This window comes from Xenopus laevis, chromosome 6S, assembly GCF_017654675.1.
Source record: "Xenopus laevis strain J_2021 chromosome 6S, Xenopus_laevis_v10.1, whole genome shotgun sequence".
Lineage (NCBI taxonomy): Eukaryota > Metazoa > Chordata > Amphibia > Anura > Pipidae > Xenopus > Xenopus laevis.
This window is the reverse complement of record NC_054382.1, coordinates 85,509,516-85,532,159: the sequence shown is the minus strand read 5'-3', so window position 1 is coordinate 85,532,159 and position 22,644 is coordinate 85,509,516. Positions and strand designations below refer to the sequence as shown.

The following is a 22,644-nucleotide window of genomic DNA, read 5'->3' as shown; positions in this document are numbered from 1 at the left end:
TGAAAGGAGACCAAAAAATGTATCATTTTGCCTTACATAAGTGTACACAGAGTTATTCACCAGTTCATGTTCAGCATTGTTATTACACAGAGTAACACTGAAATGAACATTATGTTCTGGCAGTTATACTGAAGCATTCATAGGCCGACACCCTACATATATCATCCTTTGTGTGCCACTTTCAGAGTGGTCCTTGAACCTTATAAACCAGGATCTTTGCCAATTCAAACAAAATGGCCTATGATATCTTATATTTTATAGTAAATAAGAAACAGAACTTCCTAATACAGTTAGAATACTTTTAAGTTCTTAAGAGTCAGAGAGTCACCAGATTGACATCCCAGAATGAAATAAATGAATATTGCTTACCTTCTGTTTCTAGGGATGTGCTACATTCCAACACTGCCAAACAGGCCAGACTAGAAAAACAAGAGGCCCTTTTTTTTCTATAGGGGCTATGCCAACAACTATCATTTTTTTTTTTTTTTTATGATACAGAAACTATGAGTGATTATTTTTCATGGTATAATAAAGCAAGATTTAGTTTTCATCATAACGTGGTTAAAGGAACAGTAACACCAAAAAAAAAAAGAAATTGTTTTAAATAATTGTTCACGGTAAAAATAACAACTAAATAGATAGTCTGTGCAAAATAAAACGTTTCAAATAAAAATAATAATGTAATGTTTAAAGACTGGAGTCACTGGATGTCAAACATAACATAACAGAACACTACTTCCTGTTTTTCAGCTCTCTGAGTTAGTCAGTGACTTCAAGGGGGCCACGTGGGACATAACTGTTCAGTTAGTTTGCAATTGATCATCAGCATGCAACTTAGATTCAAAAGCAAACAGTTATGACCCATTTAAGGGGGGGGGGGGGGAGTCATTCATTAGTCATTGCCTGGAAACCAATCAGTGGAAACCAAGAGAGCTGAAAAGAAGGAAGTATTGTTCTGGTTATTATGTTAGACATCCAGTCCCTCCAGCCTTTATACATTACATTTTTGGCTAACTAACTATATTAGAAACATTTTTTATTTTGCACAGCCTATTTCCCAGTTTTTATTTGTACACTGATCTGTTCCTTTAAAGTAATGAAAATACAATGTACTGTTGCCCTGCACTGGTAAAACTGATCCGATTACTTCAGAAACACAACTATAATTCAATAAGCAAGCTGCTGGGTAGCAATGGCGGGAATTAAAAAAAGGCTATATGGTACAGGTTAAATAATGCATAACAGATAACACCATTATGTTCTACAGAGCTTATCTGCTATGTAACCTGAGCTTTTTCTCCTTTGAATGGCTGCCCCCATTGCTTCACAGCAGCATATTTATATAAACAATAGTAGTGTTTCTGAAGCACACCAGTTTTACCAGTACAGTGCAATACTGCATTATATTTTTATTACTTTAAAACACTTATTTTTTTATGTTATTTTTCCTTTAAACGTTCAGCTTTGCTGCTCAATAGCTTGGATACATAATCATTACAGTTTTCCCACTGCTCTTGCTTACTAGTAAATGAAATGCTAATATGATAATACACACTACAAAACTGTATGACAAACCGAGTATACATTATCTATTTGCAATGCTTAAACAACGGCAGCTTGCATGATTTATACATTCATATTTGAAACCTCTCAGCCTATGTCCAAAATAGTCTATTAAGGCCAAAGGCAAGCTGCTGCAAGAATCCTAGTACAATAAGCTGTCTTTCCAGAACATCAACCATTTGGAGAGAAAAAACCTCTAGATATATTATGCAAAAGAGATAGGCTGGAGCAGGAAACTCTAGCAATACAGATCACCTTACATTCCCTTTTATGGACTATACATACCAAATATATTTAAAGCATCAAGACATCTCATAGTGATATAAACAGAATAGATTTGGAGATATAAAATGCTCAGCATATCTTTAACAAGCTGCAGTTCAGTTCCTCTATGAATTCCTCCATGAGAGCATGATATTGCTCTCCATTTTGGGCATCTGTAACGAACACGGAATGAAATACTCCATGTTTTCCTATTCTGCATGTGTACAGTTAACAAAACAACATCCATACGTTTTTAGAATTGATTGGTTCAAATATAATTATTGCTCTTCACTAAGATAACCCCTGGAGGGGCAAACTGCAGCTGCCATGCACAAAGAACGTCTCTCCAATGCAGAGCAAGACAATTTACTGTATTACAATTAAACTTGATCTCTTTATAGCGAACAGATAATGTAGTACAAAATAATACTTTTTATATTTATAAAGTATAGAAACCGTAAGCAAAGTTAGATTTGGGCCTAGCAGTTAGATTTCTCATAAATAAATTGAATATTACAAAAAAATAAATAAATAAATAAAAATGGACAGGATTTACAAATGCATACTATAATACTACAAAATGACCAAGTGATTAAAAAAAGTGTGACAAATGGTCCTGATTTTGGGGTTATAATACCATTGGCAACTTGGTACAAATATAGACAAATTGCTCAACAGAACCTGCTCTTCATTTTTTGAATACTATTCTAATGTGTTCTGTACATTGGTTCAAAAAACCAGGTCTCACCGCAATTCAGATTTTAAGCAGGTTCACCCATTTGGTTACAAAGCAAGTAAGAAAAGCTTGGAGATATAATTAAGCCATAATAATTGTAATGGGTTGGGCCCTCTGTACCTCCTTATGTAATTTGCAAGCGTGATGTATACAACCATATATTGTATAGTAGGTGCAGCTCATGCCGGCACATTGTATTCACTTTTTCTTTTAACACAAAACTATTAAAATATTACATAGGCTTCATTTAAGGCTAAATCATTCTAGATGTAAAAGTTAATGCAACAAAGTAGAAAACATAAAACGGACCACAACCACATAAAGACTGATTTGAGGGGGAGGAAATAATTCCCGCCCTAGTAACAAAGACTACATTTGACTGCTGCATTACTAGTATCAACTAGTAATGCCACAATTAAAGGAGAAGGAAAGGCTTGCTGCACTTGGGGGTTATACGAGTAAGCACCACGGAGTGATCCTCTTCAGTCTTCTTCTTTCTTCGAATTTCCCGGGGCAAACGCATGCGCAGTTGAACGAAATAGCCGACTTTTTAGTTAGAGTTCAGCTTTTTGTTCTACTGGGCATGCGCAGCCGCGAGAAGAAAAAGGAAGACGGAAGATGATCACTCCGTGGTGCTCACTGGTATAACCCCTACTGATAGGAGCACCGGCCCGGTGTTTCAGGTAAGTCAATACAATCAATTGGGGGTGCCTAACATTTTTCACAACTACATTTTTTTTACTACTACATATTCTACTACTCTGTTTGAACTGGCCACACATCCAAAGATACCATAAAGTTTTGTATATGCAGATTGTAGGAATATAAGAGATCTATGGGTGGAGAAACAAAAAGTAACAGTAACCAAAAAGTATCAACTCTCGGTCCGCACCCTACCCTAACCTGCACTTCTATTTATAGGCCTGTGCCCGACCTACCTATCTGTGATGTCACTAATGGGGGCAAGATGGGCAGGTGTGCGCTTTAAAAAGACACAGCCGGAACAGGAAGGTCATGGGCAAGGAAAGCGGAAGGAAGAGCTCAACCACCACGTGGACTGAAAATTGGTGTAAAACTGGTGACTGTCTTCACCCACAAGCCCACACTTTAAAAGGAGGTTTATTTAAAAAGAAATGGACATAAAAAAAAAGGAAAATCTGGAGCCATCACCAATTGCCCATGTGGCCATAGAGATCTAAGTAAATGAGTAAAGCTGGCAGAGATATTGTATTAGAGATAAAAAATTCTGTATAATTGTGGACATGTGTACTCATCAGTTGGCACAGAAAAGCCATCTTTAGCCCACAGGTGATTGCCAATAGGTTTAGAATTGCTAGATGGGTGAAATAAAAAATCTGTTTAATGATAGAATAGAGGTGGTACAGGATAAGATTTCTGACTGGCGCCAAACGAAATCTTTAAAGGCATGGTGAGTATATTAATTTGATGGCGGTACTTGTACATGTGCAGTGTGGTGTGGGAGAAATAACAATAAAATATAAATGGAACGCTACTGCACAAAAAGAAAGTGTGCTGTAATACAACCTAGTAGACATTCACTACATTTTTATTTTGTTGCAGGACAAAATCATGTTTTTTCTTTAAAATCAGTTCACATACATTAGTGATAGTCCTAAACATTGGAGCCTGAAAATGTCTGCCTTTGCAAAAAGCTTGATCTATTCCAGTGTCTAAGTAAACCCATTATACCTTAAGTCTGCTGATATCAGACGGCCATATCATTACCTGGACACAGTAACTCTTTCAGCACTGGAGGAGTAGCGCGTATATTTACTTGTCAGCACTTCTATTACAAGGCCGAGGGGAGGTATCGAATGCCTGGCAAATTACATACACTTTTTAAATCATCATCTTGTGTAGAGCGTTAATTTACTGCACTTCCCGGAAGGATGGCTTTCAAGACAGTACTTTTAGATCATGGTTATTTAGGGAAGGGTAGCCATAATAACCTTAATAGAACATTTATAATGTAATGTTATTACTCATTTTGATTTGTGTAGTCAAAATACACCGGGCTTTATAAACAATTGATTAATGCACAGCCACATTCCAACCAGATATATATGAACAAGGACAATGCAGCATGAATATCTATAAAATTTTAAAGGCAGAGAGAGAGAGAGAGTGTGTTTTTCAGGCAAAACAGTTTGTGTAATTACAATAGAATGAAGCCTGCACATTATCCTTTGACTGTTTGTGCTTGTTCAAGCCCAACAGGATATCCTTAGAAGGAAAATCTCTCTGTTGAGCAAAACATAAACAATAATGCTTAATAAACACCAGTTTCATATAAAGGTAGAGGAAGTCACAAGCAGAACTGAAAGGTTTGTGAAATTATTTCCTTTTAGACACATACTCAGAGGACCTCTCTTGTATTTGTCTGTATGTATTCTGTGCTCACCGCCTCATTGCACCCCCGATTAATGGTTTTAAACAATATCTGTTTTGTTTAAAGGGTAAGGCATTTTTTAGTAGCTTTAGGCACAAAATGTATCAATACCCTAAATCGTGCAAAGGACCTCTTGTATTTGTCTGTGTGAATTTTGTGGTCACAGCTTCATTGCACCTCTGCTTGTTGGATTTAAAAATAAGTGGTGAGCACAACTTTCCCTTGTTTGTTAAATGATTTCCTTTTCAAAACAATATTGATACAACAGATCATTACTCTGGCTTGGTTAAATCAATGCCTGGATGTAAATACCTTCCATGTGATGGAAACATTAAATATAACTGTATATTTCAGCAAAAGAGGTGAAATATTTCACTCATCCCTATATAAAGTCAAACACACTGACATGCAATAAACCTATATTTTGCTTAATAAGGCACCCTGAACAGTCACACCACATACTTACTTTGAATAGTTAATTTACATGCATTTCTCAATGTTTTAAATGTTTGTCCCAAGAACAGCCAGTTCATTGCTTTGAAACTCCAAAACACATGGACAAGTCTAGACAAAGCTGTCAGTGGGAATCAGGTTAAAGTCAGCCCACAATATCCCATTTTAACATCGCCATTTTTACACAACACATTCCAAAAAAAAACTGTAAAAAAGGCTTTTTATTGAGAATATTAAACTAGGTAAATGGAATGAGAAATCGTCATTTTGTCTCTAGCAAAAACAGTATTGGAGAATGGCTTATTTAAACATATACAATTAAAATATAAAATGTATATAAAATGCAATATATATATATATATATATATATATATATATATATATATATATATATATATTATATTATGTACGCACACATATGCATACAGGTATATAGGTGCACTCAACTGAGTCTGTTACCTGGGTGCCAAGTGATAAATATGTAAAGCAAAAGGTAAAAACGTGCACACTCGGGGTTTGTATATTATTCAAAAACAGGTACAGGATCCCTTATCCGAAAACCCGATATCAAGAAAGCTCCGAATTACGGAATGGCTATCTCCCATAGACCCCATTTTATACAAATAATCCAAATTTGTAAAAATGATTTCCTTATTCTCTGTAATAATAAAACAGTAGCTTGTACTTGATCCCAACTAAGATATAATTAATCCTTATTGGAAGCAAAACCAGCTTATTGGGTTTATTTAATGTTTACAAAACATATATAGCCGACAGTTTAGGGGCAGATTGTGCCACCCCAGCAGCTCCAGGCTTCCCCTGCATCAATGAACACACTTACGCAACATGAATAGACTGGGAAGGCACATTGGCACAAATATGGATGGTGTAAATAGAAGCAGTGATTGAGTCCATTTTGCACCACCGCACTTATGGTTGTGTTCTTAAATGGGGCCTACATGTCTTCTAACCAGACTTTAGCTACAACCATTTCCATTTTATTAATGCAATCAGAGCAAATCATTAGGCAAATGGGCACATACATAATTTAATAAGGGATTGTGTAAAACTTCAAAAAAAACAATTGTTGTTTGTTTGCTATTGGCTACTGCAATAGCAAAATTGACAAGTAAACAAGACTTTCACTAACTCTTCACAGCAACACTTAAGTATGATCTGGCCAGCCCTGCCTGCCGAGTGTGCAACATTACTAGATAGGTGACAGATATAGAAGGACTTATGTTCACTTATTACTTTGAGAAGTCAAATTCTGTTCCAAGTCCAGTGGTTGAGATGCAATTTTTAAAGCAAACTAACTTGCCAACCAGTATAAAATCATGCAACCTAACCTTAAAATCACAAAAAAACATTAAGGGACAGATTTATTAAGGTTAAATGGTAAATTTGAATTTTCGAGTTAGATTTTTAGTCAAAACTCACAAATTCGAGTTGGGAATAATCCAAACTCAAATTCGAAAATGATCATACCTCGACCCTGGGAAGAACTCGAATTCGATTGAATGCCAACTAAAACCTACAGAGTTCATGTACAAATCAATGGCAGAGTTTCAGTGATCCATTTGAAGAGCCTTCCTGACAGTTGGAGAAAAAAACAATACAAATTCAGTCAAATTCGAGTTTTCGGGTCGGTAATATTTTATCTATGAATAACAGCAGGTTTTAGGCAGACATCAATGTTAAATAAAATTGAAACTGAAATGCATGAAATATTATTAGGTTATATTCACAAATAATGTGTTAAAGTTTTTAAAAGTAATCAAAAGGATTATATTTTTGAGTGGGATTGAGCTGTATTACAGCTAACACCGGCCTCAGAACATTGCTTTGTGTTTCACAGGCTAAGAAGGCAACTTCCTGTTCTCAATAGCTGATAAATTTGCTAAAGGAATTTGCTTCCCTTTATCTTTTTTACTGCAAAGAGTAAATTAATTTCATACCATGCTATGTAGTGATCATATGAGGAGAATGTAAAACTCAAGCACAAAGGGAAACATATTGGTATATGCTACAGGTATCTTGATTAGCACAACAATCAAATGCACTGACCTCCAGAAGAATCCCAGAGGGTTGCATTGTCCAATGGACATTCTGATATGCAGATAGTTCTTTTTGCTGTTATCCCTTTTAACTTTTAGAGATTCAGCCCTCCAAGGTATTTTTACAGCACTAGAGGCTACTTGAAACCTTAGAAACTACTGTATGAATTGCATTATTGATTTCATATAAAACAAATATTGTGTTAGTGAGAGAGACTGGTCACAACTATGTTTATTAAGAAATAAAATAATTCAAAAGCCCAAGTCAAAGCTGATGGCCTCATAAATGTGTAAGTCAGATTACTGGCCAGACCAGTCTTAAATTCCAGTTAGTTTGGTGTGTTCACACCTAGGTATATCTTTGATCACTGAGGTGGAGGGAATGGAAACAGATATCATACTTTTTTCAAAACATATTTTTTTACAGATCATCGTCCTTTCAGCATATAGTTATTATATTCCCACTTCAAGCACCACCTCTACAATGTAAACCATTTCAACTTAAAGGGATGCTATCATGGGAATACATGTTATTTTCAACGCATCCGTTAATAGAGCTGTTTCAGCAGAATTCTGCACTGAAATCCATTTTTCATAAGAGCAAACAGATTTTTTTATATTTAATTTTGAAATCTGACATGGGGCTAGACATATTGTCAGTTTCCCAGCTGGCCCCAGTCATGTGACATGAGCTCTGCTAAACTTCAATCACTCTTTACTGCTGTACTGCCCGAAGTTGCCTCACTGAGGCAACTTTGGGTGACTATTGAAAACGCATCGCCATGTGTGCATTAGCACAGGCGACTTTTCATTGCAGCCTATGGGGAAATACGCTGAGGCAGTTCGGGGAAATAGTCGCTCAAAAGACGAGGTGATTAGTCGCCAGGCAACAAAATCTCCTTGTGTGGCCTTACCCTAAAGTGCAGACACAAGTCACATGACCAGGGGCAGCTGGGAAATTGACAAAATGTCTAGCCCCATGTCAGATTTCAAAATTGAATATAAAAAAATCTGTTTGCTCTTTTGAGAAATGGATTTCAGTGCAGAATTCTGCTGGAGTAGCATGATTAACTGATGCATTTTGAAAAAAAAAAAAAAAAAACATGTTTTCCGATGACAGGATCCCTTTAGGTGGGAGAAATAACAGCCTGCCAGAAAGTAGTTCCATCCTTAAGTACAGGCACAAGTCACATGACTGGAGCAGCTGGGAAACTGACAATATGTCTAGTCCCATGTCAGATTTCAAAATTGAATATAAAAAAAAATCTGTTTGCTCTTTTGAAAAATGGATTTCAGTGCAGAATTCTCCTGGAACAGCACTATTAACTGATGCATTTTGAAAAAAACATGTTTTCCCATGACAATATCCCTTTAATCACTCCCTTAAAATAACTTCCCTTTAACCTCATTCCTTTTGTTACATAGCTCAGAGCGCTCTCCAGTTTCATAATATTCATTCAATGCTCTAGATGGAGCCTTGAAAAAGCTTTGTAAAGGTGGCTAAGTATGCCATAATTCCACAAATCACTGAACTTAACTATATTTACTTGCTATTAGTCCTAGTCCTATGTACTACTATGTATTAAATACATAGTACCCCTAGTTCCTAGTTTATTCTGCATTCAGGATTACTGTGCTTAGTCTCCTTAATGGAAACAAACAAAAAGTGCTACATACATGCTATCATCAGTCAAAACCATTGACAGGAGTATCACGGCTTGCTGAACACAATGCTTCCATTTGTAGTCAGTGGGAAGAGAATCAGTTTTATGAAAGCTGCTACTAATTAGTGGCAATCAAAATAGCCATAGCCCTTGGGTATATTCAGCATGTATATTTATAAATCCCAGATGTAAGGTCTTGCTTTCTTGTACTTTAGATTCCCAAATCTCCAATTTGACCCACTCCTCAAAAATAAAATGCATACATTCAGGAAAAAAAAAACAATTCTGCAAACAATTGGCATTATCTCAGATGAGAGATTTTTTTTTTAAAAAAAAAAATAGGATTCTAGCTAAGATATTGCTCAGAGCAATATCCAAATAGTCCTGGAGTTCAGTTCAAATGAATGTACCATAACTTCTGTCAAGCAGGCAAATTTGTTGAGTCAACTATTACAAAGCAAACACTATGGGTTAAGCTCCCCATCGACACAAATTTTTTTCTTGCGGAACGACCGATTTTAGCGAAGTCCGACCAATCTTTTAAATTATTGTGCGGTTAGTGGGATTCGAGCGATCGTAAATCTTACGATTTTTCGGCCAACATCTGTCAGAAAATTGATCGGCCAGGTTAAAAAATCTGTCCCAGCGCAATCTATGTTTGCAGGGCCAAGCAGGCAGCTACCCTTCAGTTTTGCTGGCAATATTGCCTGAAATGGTCTTTTTAGTCACATCGTATATTTAAACGATTGTTTCAAAATATTCGTGGTCTCACGATAATGATTGGATCTTTTAAAAATCTTTACATCTATGGCCAGTAACTTGTAACCTGTAACCAGAGATGCTACTTTAGGCTAGGGCCACACGGGGGGGGGGGATTTAAGATAAATACAACTTTCAGTACTTTAAAATAAGTGAAAATTTGTAACTGACAAATTTTGGTTTGAATTTTTTTTTTCATTATGCTAAATTTATCTTTTTCATTACTTGAGCTCTGGTTCCCTTTAAAATCACTTGTGCAATGGCAGTGTTTTATAATTTTGTTTTTTCATAGCAAATGATTAACAGATTGCACTTAGATTAAGATGCAGGTATACAGCTATTGCCAGGTAAGGTTGAATGCTGCAACCATAGTTTCCATTGTCTATTACTAGAAGCAATTTGACAATTTTTTTAATTATTTTTTTATCATGCTATTTGTTACTATATCCTGAAATATTCATAATTACAGTGTTAATTAGGGTTGGTCCAAGGCCAATCCTTCATTCTATCTTAAAGTATAATTTACCTACATTTAATGAAAAAAAATTCCAAAACACAATTTTGCTTATTGTTTTGTTACTTGATAGGTGGATTGTCTCTCACTCAAATGGGACATTACCCCACCCAAACCAGGTGAAGTTTCACCTGCACAGCCCCATACTTATTTCAAAAAGGGGGTATTTTTTTAAACATGCACAAAGGCATGTTGACAAATATGTTTTCGCCAGTTTACTAACCTGCGGTAAAAGTATTTTTCTCCCCAGAAAATTCTCAAGGGGCAGGAAATATCCCAGAATACTTTTTTTTACCCATCATTCTTAGCTGACATTCTTTGGCTTCTGCTTCAATCGCTGCAAGAGCAGCAGTTTCAGCTCAGAGGCAGCGGACATCACGGTCCAAGGATCCGTCAGCCTCTACGCTTTTTTGGTTTCACTATGATTGGCTACATTAAACTGTGCATTCATATGAAGCAAAGAGATTGACTGGTATGATTTCTTGTTCATATGATTCTATTGGCAGAAGGGTTTATATGATGCATACATGTTTGATTGGTGTTACTCTGGTAATGTTGTTGGATGGTATAATCAGTCAAAGTTTAAGAAGTTTTGAAGATGCATTTCTGGTCATGAATGTCACAGTAAAAATTGCCATAATAACCGCCATAAAACAAGACTTTTATAGCATAAATATTCGCAAAACAATCTGTCGCCAGAAAATACGCAACTCGCTTAAATTACCGTTAACGTAAGCTGGTTCGTCAACGTAGTTACCGCCAGTGATCACAATGACTTCGGAGCGCATCGCTGTTTAGTAAACTTAGTCGCTGCGAATATTCTGGCGGAGAAATATTCTCATCAATAACATGCTGAAACAGATTTACCGCACTTTAGTAAACGGACCCCAAAGAGTTTTTACAATGAGAACTGTGAGGTTATGGAATTATCTCCCTGAATCATTTTTACTGGCAGATACATTAGAAAGCATTGAAGTGATACGGACACCAAAAAACAACTTTTCAAAATATTAATGTACACAAAAAATTACCTATGGGTCATGCTGACAATTTTTCGCTAATTGGTTTGCTTTTGTAACCATTTCTTTCTTGAAGTTCCAAAACAAACTGTTTTGCCAACCTGACTGTCCCTTCTCAACCTGTCACAGTTTCAAATATGGCAGCCCTCTCAAAGAGAATCCTGGGGGGGATCAGCTAGGTAGCTTAAGACCATCAGTAAATACTTTTATGGCAAATATATAAATAGCATGCAAAGACTTATTATAGATGTAAAATTTCAGGTGTCACTATCTCTCTAAGAATGGGTGTGATGGTTTTTAGCAAGTAAAAAAATACTGGGTTATTGAAATTAGCTCTTACTACCAAACCACCCCACTCCTGTAAGGCAAATTGGAGAGCTACATAAGGATTTTTTTGTTTGCCTTCCTTAGGATCCAATAGAAGTTATTTAAGTTTTATATAGACATAAAAGGTTGAACATATTGGACAGATGCCTTTTTTCCAACCCAAGTTATTATCTTAAATAACTTTAATGTACATTTTCTTTCATTAAGCAAAAAAAAAAAAAAAAGAGCCCCTTCATCAATGATTGAGAAAAATAGCCTCTACTTCACTTATGCAAATGCTGTACCAGTATGGGAGACCGGTTAGGGTTGTGGCACACGTTAAGAGTCAGGGGAGATTAGTTGCCCAGCGGGGAGGCATTTCGGGGAGATTAGTTGCCCGAAGTAGGGGAGATTTGTCGCTGGGAAATAATCTCCCCCGAATCTTCACATGTGCCACAACCCTAAATCGGAATGCTTGGCACCTGGGGTTTTCCAGATAAGGGGTCTTTCCGTAATATCCATACCTTAAACCAAAGTAAAAATAACATGTATTATAAAATACATTTTCTGAACTTACTAAACTTGTTCCATAACAGAACACAAAGTGCAAGATAATGAATATTTAATGGAATAATATTATTTAAAATTTTAATAAGTGCTAATAATTTTTAGATGACCAAAAATTTAACCGGTTTAATAGGTCAGACTCGGAGTACGGATTCAGCTAAAAAAAACTTCTGTGCTCTCAGCCAGATATACTAGACAGCTGTAAGTTTAAGAATATACAAGCAAGAAGTGAGCATAGTAGTCACAGAAATGCATTAAAGGAACAGTAACACCAAAAAATGTAAGCGTTTTAAATGAATGAAAATATCATGAACTGTTGCTCTGCACAGGTAAAACTGATCTGTTTGCTTCAGAAACACTACTATAGTTCATATAAACAAGCTGCTGTGGAGCAATGGTGGAAATTGAAAAACGGCTATAGGTTAACTAATGGATAACAGATAACACCATTAGACAGACAGAGCTTATCTGCTGTGTAACTTGAGCTTTTTCTCCTTTGAATGGCTGCCCCCATTGCTACACAGCAGCTTATTTAAACAATATATAAACAATAGTATTGTTTCTGAAGCAAACACTGCAGTTTTATCAGTGCAGGGCAACACTGCATTATATTTTCATAACTTTAAAACACTTATTTTTTGACTTTACTGTTCCTTTAAACTGTGCTGAAAGAGTTCAGAGAAGTTGATTCAGTTGCAGAATTGTGCTGATTTGGTCTGCTCCAGGCAATCACATCTATACTCCCTGTGCTATTGAAGCAATGTCCACATAACACCTAACATTGCATTTCTACAGATATTCTATTCTTTAGATTTCATTGTTTCTGAAACTAGATCCAAATAAATTGAGACAAATTACTTACAAGTAGACTACAAAGAGACACCAAACTTGCTTTTTACCTGTAAAGCATAAAATGCATTTAAGTCCCTACACAAATATTATCTGAAGGAAAGGCAATAAACCAAGTCCTTCCAAAATGCTGCCCCTATACATCTCTGCTCTCCCTTTCCTCTCTAGGCTAATTATTGTTTTCATAAGCGTGTGTATGAGTGTATGTATAAGAAATAGTGTATGACTGGCTATACAAAGGAATAAATACCTGTTTCTTGCCTTGCAATTAGCTATTAGTAAAAATGTCCATTGACTAGATGTGAATCATGTATTATCACATAACTAACGGCATAAATAGAAATTATGACTCAGCTGGCCACACATACACACACACATAGAAGTTAAAGGATGAAATATTTTATGAATATCCCCCATGGGCAGATTCATCCAATTACGTGGCAGAAGCATTGTTTGTAAATATACAGGTCACACAATTATCCATTAAAGTGGTCGGTTTTACATTTTAGCCACAGTTCTGGCCAAATGAAGATTAAACTGTGTGAAATATCGGTGAATGTGGCTGTGGCTTTCATTTTCTATTCATATTTCTTAACATTTATATTTTGCACTTGCGTTATTAATATGCTTAATAGGTTTATTTTTATACTGTTCCTTTTTCTAATATTTATGTGCCCCACAGCAAGCCTGGAAAAAAGCTTTTATAATAATACAGTCTCTGAATATGTTGGTTTATAACATGATGTGCTCATACTATATAATGTATCACTGTCGGTTACATATATTTTTAATATCATACAGACTGCAGTAAAGTAATGTTATGTGTCAAGAGGCCACTTAGGAAACACTGCTTGCAGCGGGCCCCAAAGTTTGTCTCATCCATCTGGTTGCAATTCGAATACAAAGGAAACACTGCAAGACAATTCAACATATTTACACAGTTTCACAAGTGCTGCTTGAGAATTTGCCTCCTAAGCCTAGGCTTGGGGCAATGGGCACCCAGATTGGGTAACTGTTATAATAGCGCAGCCAATAAGACACTGAGGGGCAGATTTATCAAAGGTCGAAGTACATTTTTGAAGTAAAAAAAACTTCGAATTTCAAATAATTTTTGGGTACTTCGACCATCGAATAGTCCAACTTAGATTTGAATGTGAAAAAACGCCGAAATTCGAAGATCTAATTTTTTTTAAATACTGTCTCTTTAAAACTTTGACCATTCGCCACCTAAAAGTTGCCGAAGTGCAGTTTTAGCCTATGGTGGTCCTCCTAGAACCAGTATGAAGGCAATTAGGGGAGTTTGGGAGATCATAGGTAAGTTTAAAAAAATCGGAGTACGATTGAAGTACGATCGTATGATTCAAAGTAGGCCGAATTCGGCCAACTTCGACCTCCATTCGGTTGGTCTTTTTGAATTCGAAGTTTGAAGTTTTTGTTTAACTTCGACCTTTGATAAATCTGCCCCTGAATGACTGAAATCCTGCAGAGTACAGTAGGAGTACTATTACACATTATACATTCTCTCTACATCTCTCTCTAAGAAAGGTGGAACTACATTGCTATTAGTCAAGAGATCATTCATTTTTGTTTCATAAAACAAGATGTTTTGGGTTCTCAAAGCTATAGTGCTTCTGCTGCTGAACTACAACTCCCAATGTGCCGGTGTAGAAATAATGGAGGATAATAGGAACCTTTTTATGCTTTCCAGCAATAAAGGTTGACTGATTCAAACAAATATTGCACAACACATTTGCATTTTTTTCCCCGATTTCAAGCCATATAGAAACTAAAGCTTGCATAATGGATAAAGTGTTGCAATCACTAAAATGTGAACTGGTATACTATTTTTTTTATAGCATCTAACTACCCTCTCGCCTTCATATCTATAATCTGCCTATTCACTGTGCTAGTTTAAAGGAAGACAATTCCATCGGAGTTACATTGTACAGATATGTTTTAAAATGCACTGCTCTTGGTCCGGTAACCCTATATGATAAATACAATGGCCTGTCTGTATGGAACATAACAGGAAGCAGAAACTCTCTACAACAGGTGTTCAATAGACTTAATTTTCTAGCAAATCTATTCAGGGATACATCCTGCCATATCCATTAAATATTTACATACATTTTAATTATCCACTATAAGGGATGAGGTAACTGCAGGGTTGATTCTGTTTTCCTTCACATACATAAGCTGCTAGTTCCCCATATTGCAAAACTGGCAGAAAGCCAGTAAAACTATTAAAAATTGCATCTCCCTTTATAATACCTTATATGAGAGAGTGCAAATTGGACCTAGTATTTTATCCTAGGAGCCTCTATCTACCCTTGAGAATACATAATAGCTGCCACACCTGAGCACATCACATTATCTGCTCATTTTTTGCCTCACTGAAAAGCGTTATGACAGAAACAGCTGTCACCTGCCATGGATACCCTCTGCTGCATTTTGTGTGGATTTCACATGGTGGACTAGGCTAAACACCATATGTATGGCTGTAATGTCACAGTTCAGTGACTGGGTAAATAGATAGGCTGTGCAAAATAAAAAAAAAAAGTTTCTAATACAGTAAGTTACTCAACAATTTAATCTTTAAAGGCTGGAGTGATTGGATGTCTACCATAACAGAACAGAACCCAATTTCCTACTTTTCATCTCTCTAACTGAGTTAGTCAGCGACTTTAAAGGAGAACTAAAGCCTAAATAAAGAAGTAGGCTAGAGATATTGTACATTATGATTTGGGCTTATGTACCAGCCCAATGCACCCACAATCCTTTAGCAGTAAAGATCTGTGCCTCCAAAGATGCCCCTGTAGCTCCAGATCTTTTCTACCGTTTCTCTGCACATGCTCTGTGCTGCTGTCACTTACTGAGTTTAGGGGCCCACTCACAATATACAGTACACATAGAATAGAAATGTCACAATATATGCAGATTAGTAATTAATACAGATAATTACAACTTGGCAGCACAGAATTCAGTGCAACTATCATCAGATTTAATAACCAGCCTTGCAGCATCAGCTTATATTATAGGCCAACCTGATTTTCTGCTGGATAATTTGTGACGACCCCTAAGCTTAGCTTCTCAACAGCTGCCCACTGAGCATGTGAGTGTCACAGACACTTTCTAAGATGGTGACCCCCCCTGAGACAAATTTAAAGTCCTGGACCATTGCCGATATTGAGAAGCTCTGACTTTAGGCTGGTACAATAAATTCAGTATATAAAACATTGCATTTTTAACCCTATTAATTTTTAGGGTTTATAATTGAGTTTACAATTGGTCCTCAGCATGCGACTCAGATTCAAACTCAAACAGTTATGACCCATGTGCCCGTCCTCTTAAGTTTCTGATTGGTTACTGCCTGGTAACCATTCAGTGGATACCAAGAGAGCTGCAAAGCAGGAAGTAGTGACCTGTTCTGTTACACATCCAGCCACTCCAGCTTTTATACATTACATTTTTAGCTAACTATATAAGAAACATTTTTTATTTTGCACAGCCTATTTACCCAGTTTTTATTAACAATTTCTTTAAGAAGAAGAAGTACATACACACTATTCTTCTCCAAGTCTATACCGGTTTCATTTGCCAACAGACCATAAGGCACTAATACTTCTAAAATACATATTAGAGATATCAAACATCTTAAGCTGGCCATAGATGTTGAGATTTTTAAAAGATCCGACCCTCATCGTGAGACCATGATTATCTCGGAATGATCGTATGATCTTACAAATTGTCCATCAACTAAAAAGACCAATTTGCCAGGAAAACATAGGGTAGCTGCCTGCTTGGCCCTGCAAACATAGATAGATTGCACTAGGACCGACAAAGACTTTTAAACCTGGCTGATCAGATATCGGCCGAAAAATCTTTAGATGTTCGATCGTTCGAGTCCCACTAACCGCACGATAATTTCGAAGGATTGGTAGGACTTCGCCAAAATTGGTCGTTCGGCAAGAAAAATGTTTGCATCTATGGGGAGCTTAACCTGTAGTGTTTGCTTTGTAACAGTTGACACAACAAATTTGCCTGCTTGACAGAAGTTATGGTACATTAATTTGAACAGAACTCCAGGACTATTTGGATATTGCTCCTTTAATATAACAAGGAGATTAAAATAATCATAAATAATATTAAGACCACACATCAGAGTGTGCTTAATTTGCTTTTGCCAATTTATCGTCTTAATCCCTGTAATATGAATAAAAATTTAAAAAAAGAAGTTAGTCGGATTAAGCACAATTTTTCTCCCTTTCTTCTACAATCTGTTACATAACAAAATGGCTTCATTATAGACAGATGTAAGGCAGACATGCTGCATATATTTCTGCTGTATTTCTAAGCACTGACATCTTGTGTATTACAAGAAGGGTGAGTTTATTCTAAAAATGTTTCTATGAAGGACAACAAAATCTAAGTATATTCTATCAAAAAATCTAAGTATGTTCTGCCATTAAAAGAGATACTGTTGGCATAACAAAAAGGTACAAATTTAATCTTTTAGCATTCACAATAAAGCCTTGCTTGTCTCAGGCAGCTAAGCAAATTGCACACAGCACATATACACATGTATATACAAAGCTCAATCTGATTAAAACATGGTTTAACAAATATTTCAGATTAGCAGATGTATTTAAGAAACAGTCACAGAACCATAGCGTGATCAGAGTGTACAAAGAAAAAGAGGTTCCTTGTTTTAAGTTAAAATCTACAGCAAGTGATTTTTATTTGCAACTGTGAAAATACTCAGCCCTATTTTTGCCAAGACCCAGCACACAAACTGAATTATATTGAAGGTTCACTTTCAAGGAGAAACAAAACGCTGACAATTTGCATTATCTGGGATTCTGTGGCTTTAATTTGAGGAATGCAGAAGTAACTGATAGCTGGAAAAGCAATAATTGTCGTAGACATATGCTTGTAGCCAAGGACAAAAGGGTAACCATAACACCAACAGTAAAATGGTTCAATTAGCCACCAAGATATCACCAAAAAAAAAAAAGCTCATCAAGCACATTGTCACATTAGCTTTTGTTTGTGCATTGCAAAGGTCTCTGAATAAAGTTAATGCCACAAAAACGACATCAATAAATCTTGGGTTTTTTTGGAAGCATGCAAGTCATACTTGTCTAGCTGAACATAGATAACAGATGATACGAATGAGTGACTTATTGGTAAGGGAGTAACTTTGGGAATGAGTAGTCCTTTGACCTGAACAATCAATCTGCAATCATCAACGGATTAGTTTAGGATTTACCAATCTGGCACTTCTGGGGTAAAACTATACTTCCCAGAATGCTCAGGGAGGGGAGAGGATGGAGAGTGTTTTGTTTTAATAAAGGGGGGATGCTGGGAGTTTAAAATAAACAACTTCTGACCAAAGGTTTTTTTTGCCATGAACTAGCTGTTCTTTTGCTATCAGAAATGTAGTCATAAGAGTATATCTTGTAAAAACTGGAATTTCAAATAAATAGATTATGTTAAAACTAGTTTTATTTAAAAAAAAAAAAAAAAAGGAAGCTCCTGCAGTAGAAAGTGGAAATGTGCCTTTTCTTTTCAGGCAAATATAATTAAATGAAAACACACCTCACTTATAAACAGGGATCATCTACCATTTACTGTTCCTAATATAGAATGAAATGCATAGTTTAGCTTAATCTCTGAACAGAATACTCCTTTCTCTGCATTTACACATCAGAGGGAGTAACAAAATTGCTTTCTGCTGGTGCAGACATTCACAACAAGCAGCAATGACAAGTACATAGTTTATTGTTCATTTAAGAGCATCAATTAAAAATAAATAGACAATAGTTATAAATAAAGATCCTCGTACAGAGGCCGAAATAAGCTGCCGAAAGATTAAATTGGTATTTTATTGGGCATTGTGTGAAGCCCTCCAACAGGCTTCCCAAACGATATCTGCCCGGAAGTCGACCGTCCGTATTCAGTTAGTTTGTGATCAGATCATTGGACCCTAGAATCGGCCCTATATTGCCCACCTCAAGGTCGCCAAACAAAAAGATCTCTGTATGTATGGTCACCTTAAGATACAATTCCCCTGTAAATGTTACAGCAACTATTGAGTCGCAAACTATGGCTGCAAGGGATTGTTGCTCTATAGATTCCACAAGTAGGAAATCTACACAAACTGCAACTTCAAAACTCATTTGTAAGAAAGGCAAGCAACCAGTAGTAAACAGGAAGTATTACAAAGGATAAATCACATATGGCAGATATATTTTTAAAATATGTATTTCAGTACCAAGTCCCTCAAGCACAATACAGTTAGGATATATTTGCTATAAAATAGATGATACATATAGATGACAATTTACATTGCATACATTACTTGTACAATCATCCCACTAGACTCTCCCCACAAATCAGAAACGTGGTTCCAATGAAATATTATTCTGCGTCTCAGCAGAAAGCAGCTGTTCTCAAACCATTATTCTTCCCAGTCAAATTATAGACTTGGTATAACAATACACCCATTCGCAAATAGGGAAACAGTGTTTGATCACTAGGTACTTTAACATAGGAAGCAATGGTTCTGTTTAAACGGCTTTAAGTAAAATCCTTACACATCAATAACATTGCTTTCAGAAGCATGACTTTTTAGTGGGTAACAAGATTGTTTTTTTAAAGCCTAGAGAGCAAATGCATTAACCTTTCAAATTATTATATAACTGCACAATCTAGTGATATCTTTCAGTAAGAATTGTACAGACTTATTGCAGTCATAGGATCAGAACTGGTATATTTTTATTTTGGCACAGTACTGTCCAGTCCTTTTCCATATAGTGGGGGAGTTATACAATATACACTCACTACAGCATATTTTGATTTATTGCTATGAGCAGGAAGTGCCTAAAATTCTACTTCTGAGCAATCATCTCATTGGCCCTTAACCACCAGTGAACAGGAAAGGAATGTCTACTAATCTTTACCAAAAGATCTCTGACTTTTGAATACTTGTTTAACACAGCAGGCTACACAAAATGTGTGTTGTTTTATTAATTTAATATTAATTTAGTAAGCATGTCTGTCTAAAGTAGACACCCCCAACTCTCGCACACACACCTGATCATTCAAGTCCTCAGAACAAACATTTGTCCACACACATTGCTGACCAAACTGATCTGTTTTAATTATATGAGCTCCGGATAAGATTGTGAGGGACTGCAATAAAGTGCAATTTTAGGTCCTCAAATGAACCTAGAAGTGCCAATGTTAGTTCCTACACTTGCCAGATATTCTTTTCTAACCACACACTGAATACAATAATACTGATTTTTAAACAAAGCATTTCTGATTTTATCAAAGCCAGAGTTAAACGAGTGATATTCATAGATAAGTCACAACAAGCTAAAATTAGTTAAAAGTACTGCACCTTTAAAATTCAGCAAAGCCAAATCAAAGAAATAAAATGTGCAATCCCTTAAAAATAAAAAGCAATAAATCTGTTCTTACAAATTGATATGAATATCACATGGGCAAAATCACCTGAACTACAATATTTTATAAAAGCTTTTCATTCAGTATCCAATGCATACCTGTGAATAAAGGAATAGACACTATTTATATATTGCAAACACACACCTAAGAACTGGAAAAACAAACCTAAGAACTCTAGTCGGGTAACAAGTAGCTTAATACATTGTTTATACTTCAGTTTGCAGAATGCACAGAGAAACTCTAACACAGTTATATACACAAGCAAGAAAAAGCAACAGGTTTGTTCTGTATATTCACTTTGATCAAAAACAACATGGCAAAATGATCATTTCGGCTGCATAATAATCCTCTTTTGCTAATCATTTTATCTGTAATCAGAAGAAAGCAGATCTGTGCACTTGCTGAAAAACGACTACTTTGATCCTCTATATTTCAAATAAAATTAAACTACATTTAATGCAAGGCTCTTTTTTTACCCTCCCCCCCCCCCCAAGAGGTGGCTGGAAGGACAAAGACGCGACAGTTCCCCTGTGGTAAAACACAAAAAAAAAAAACACACACAAGCTAACAAACTTGCCATAACCCCTTGGTATAAACCCTTTTCTATATTAATATACAGGGATATCCCACTTGCCAAGATGGATACATGAACCAACATTTGAGTGGATATTCTAATCCTCGGTTCTAGCCCTGCCCACTTTTAAAGTTGCAGACATAGAAACAAAAGAGGGATTACAATAGGCAATCACACTCCAGTGAAAGCCCCCGAAACTGAATGCATGCATTAAGATAAAAAAAAAAAAAAAGCTTATTTGTGTAAATTCGGGCATTATATTCAATCATGTAGTTATGAATTTTAAAGAACACACTCCATAAAACTCAGTTGCCCAACATATGTGACTGAAGTACTACCAATATCCAAATGTGGAGCTTTTTACTTTACATTCCTTTTAATCAAGTGTTTCCCTAACAATTTTCTGTCCCTTGAACAGACTTTTCAAGCCTTTAAAAGTCTTTGATGTGCTGCCAGGTTGTGTATGTACTAAGGGATGAAGAAATCAGGATGAATGCATTCCTACCATAACCCCCAATACCAAATGCATAGCCAATTCTAAATATACATTAACAGGATAAGGTTTATCACAGCAGATTTTAATTTTTAGAATGCTGTATGGGATCCATTATCAGGAAACCCGTTATCCAGAAAGCTGGTTTCCTTTTTCTCAATAATAATAATAAGAATAATAATAATAATAATAATAATAAAACAGTATCTTGTACTTGACCCCAAACGAAGATATAATTAATCCTTATTGGAAGCAAAACTAGCCTATTGGGTTAGTGATGATTTTCTAGTAGAAGGTATGAAGATCCAAATTACAGAAAGATCCGTTATCCGGAAAACCCCAGGTCCCGAGCATTCTGGATAACAGGTCCCATACCTGTAATATGAGAAAAATGTGTAGGGGATGCTTTAGGAGAAAAGGAAACAATGTATTAATACATTGTAAATAGCAGGGCTGCTTGTTGTTACTAAACTATTTAAAAATATACATTGTATCTTTATTATAGAAAAGCATAATAGCAACAGTAAATGTGTTTTGAACAGATGGATTATGCTTCAAGCAGAATAGAAAAGCCAATCACCTTTGAAGTAGAGGGTTGTCCAGCAGTAATACTAAGAGAGCTCTAACGTGCATTCCATAGGGCCTTTAGGAGCTCAGCCCCACAGTCAGAATGGCAGAAAGAGAAATTGGAATGCAGCTTATTAAATACATCACTGAGTACCAAAATACACAATAAGGATAATGTGTACCCTGATGGGATTTTGTGGGGGAAATGCACATTTTGCTCACTCGATTCACTTTCTTAAATCAGTTAATTGGGCCCAGTCTTTAGTCATGATCAATATTTACACCACCACCCATGGCTATTATTATTCAAGGTGACAATATGTTCTGCAGCAGTGCACACAATGGTGCATATAAAGTGACAAATACAGTTAGCAGGCCC

At 36.1% G+C, this 22,644-nt stretch overlaps 1 protein-coding gene across 11 annotated transcripts in view; it reads right to left on the bottom strand.

Moving 5' to 3' along the window:
* The window catches only part of znf516.S (zinc finger protein 516 S homeolog), a 92,617-nt gene that overhangs the window by 60,223 nt on the left and 9,750 nt on the right, over nt 1–22,644 (bottom strand). The window contains exon 2 of one of the 11 annotated variants that reach the window (XM_041567195.1): nt 11,145–11,272. The gene's annotated coding sequence lies outside the window, so the exon portion shown is untranslated. 11 annotated transcript variants of the gene reach the window in all.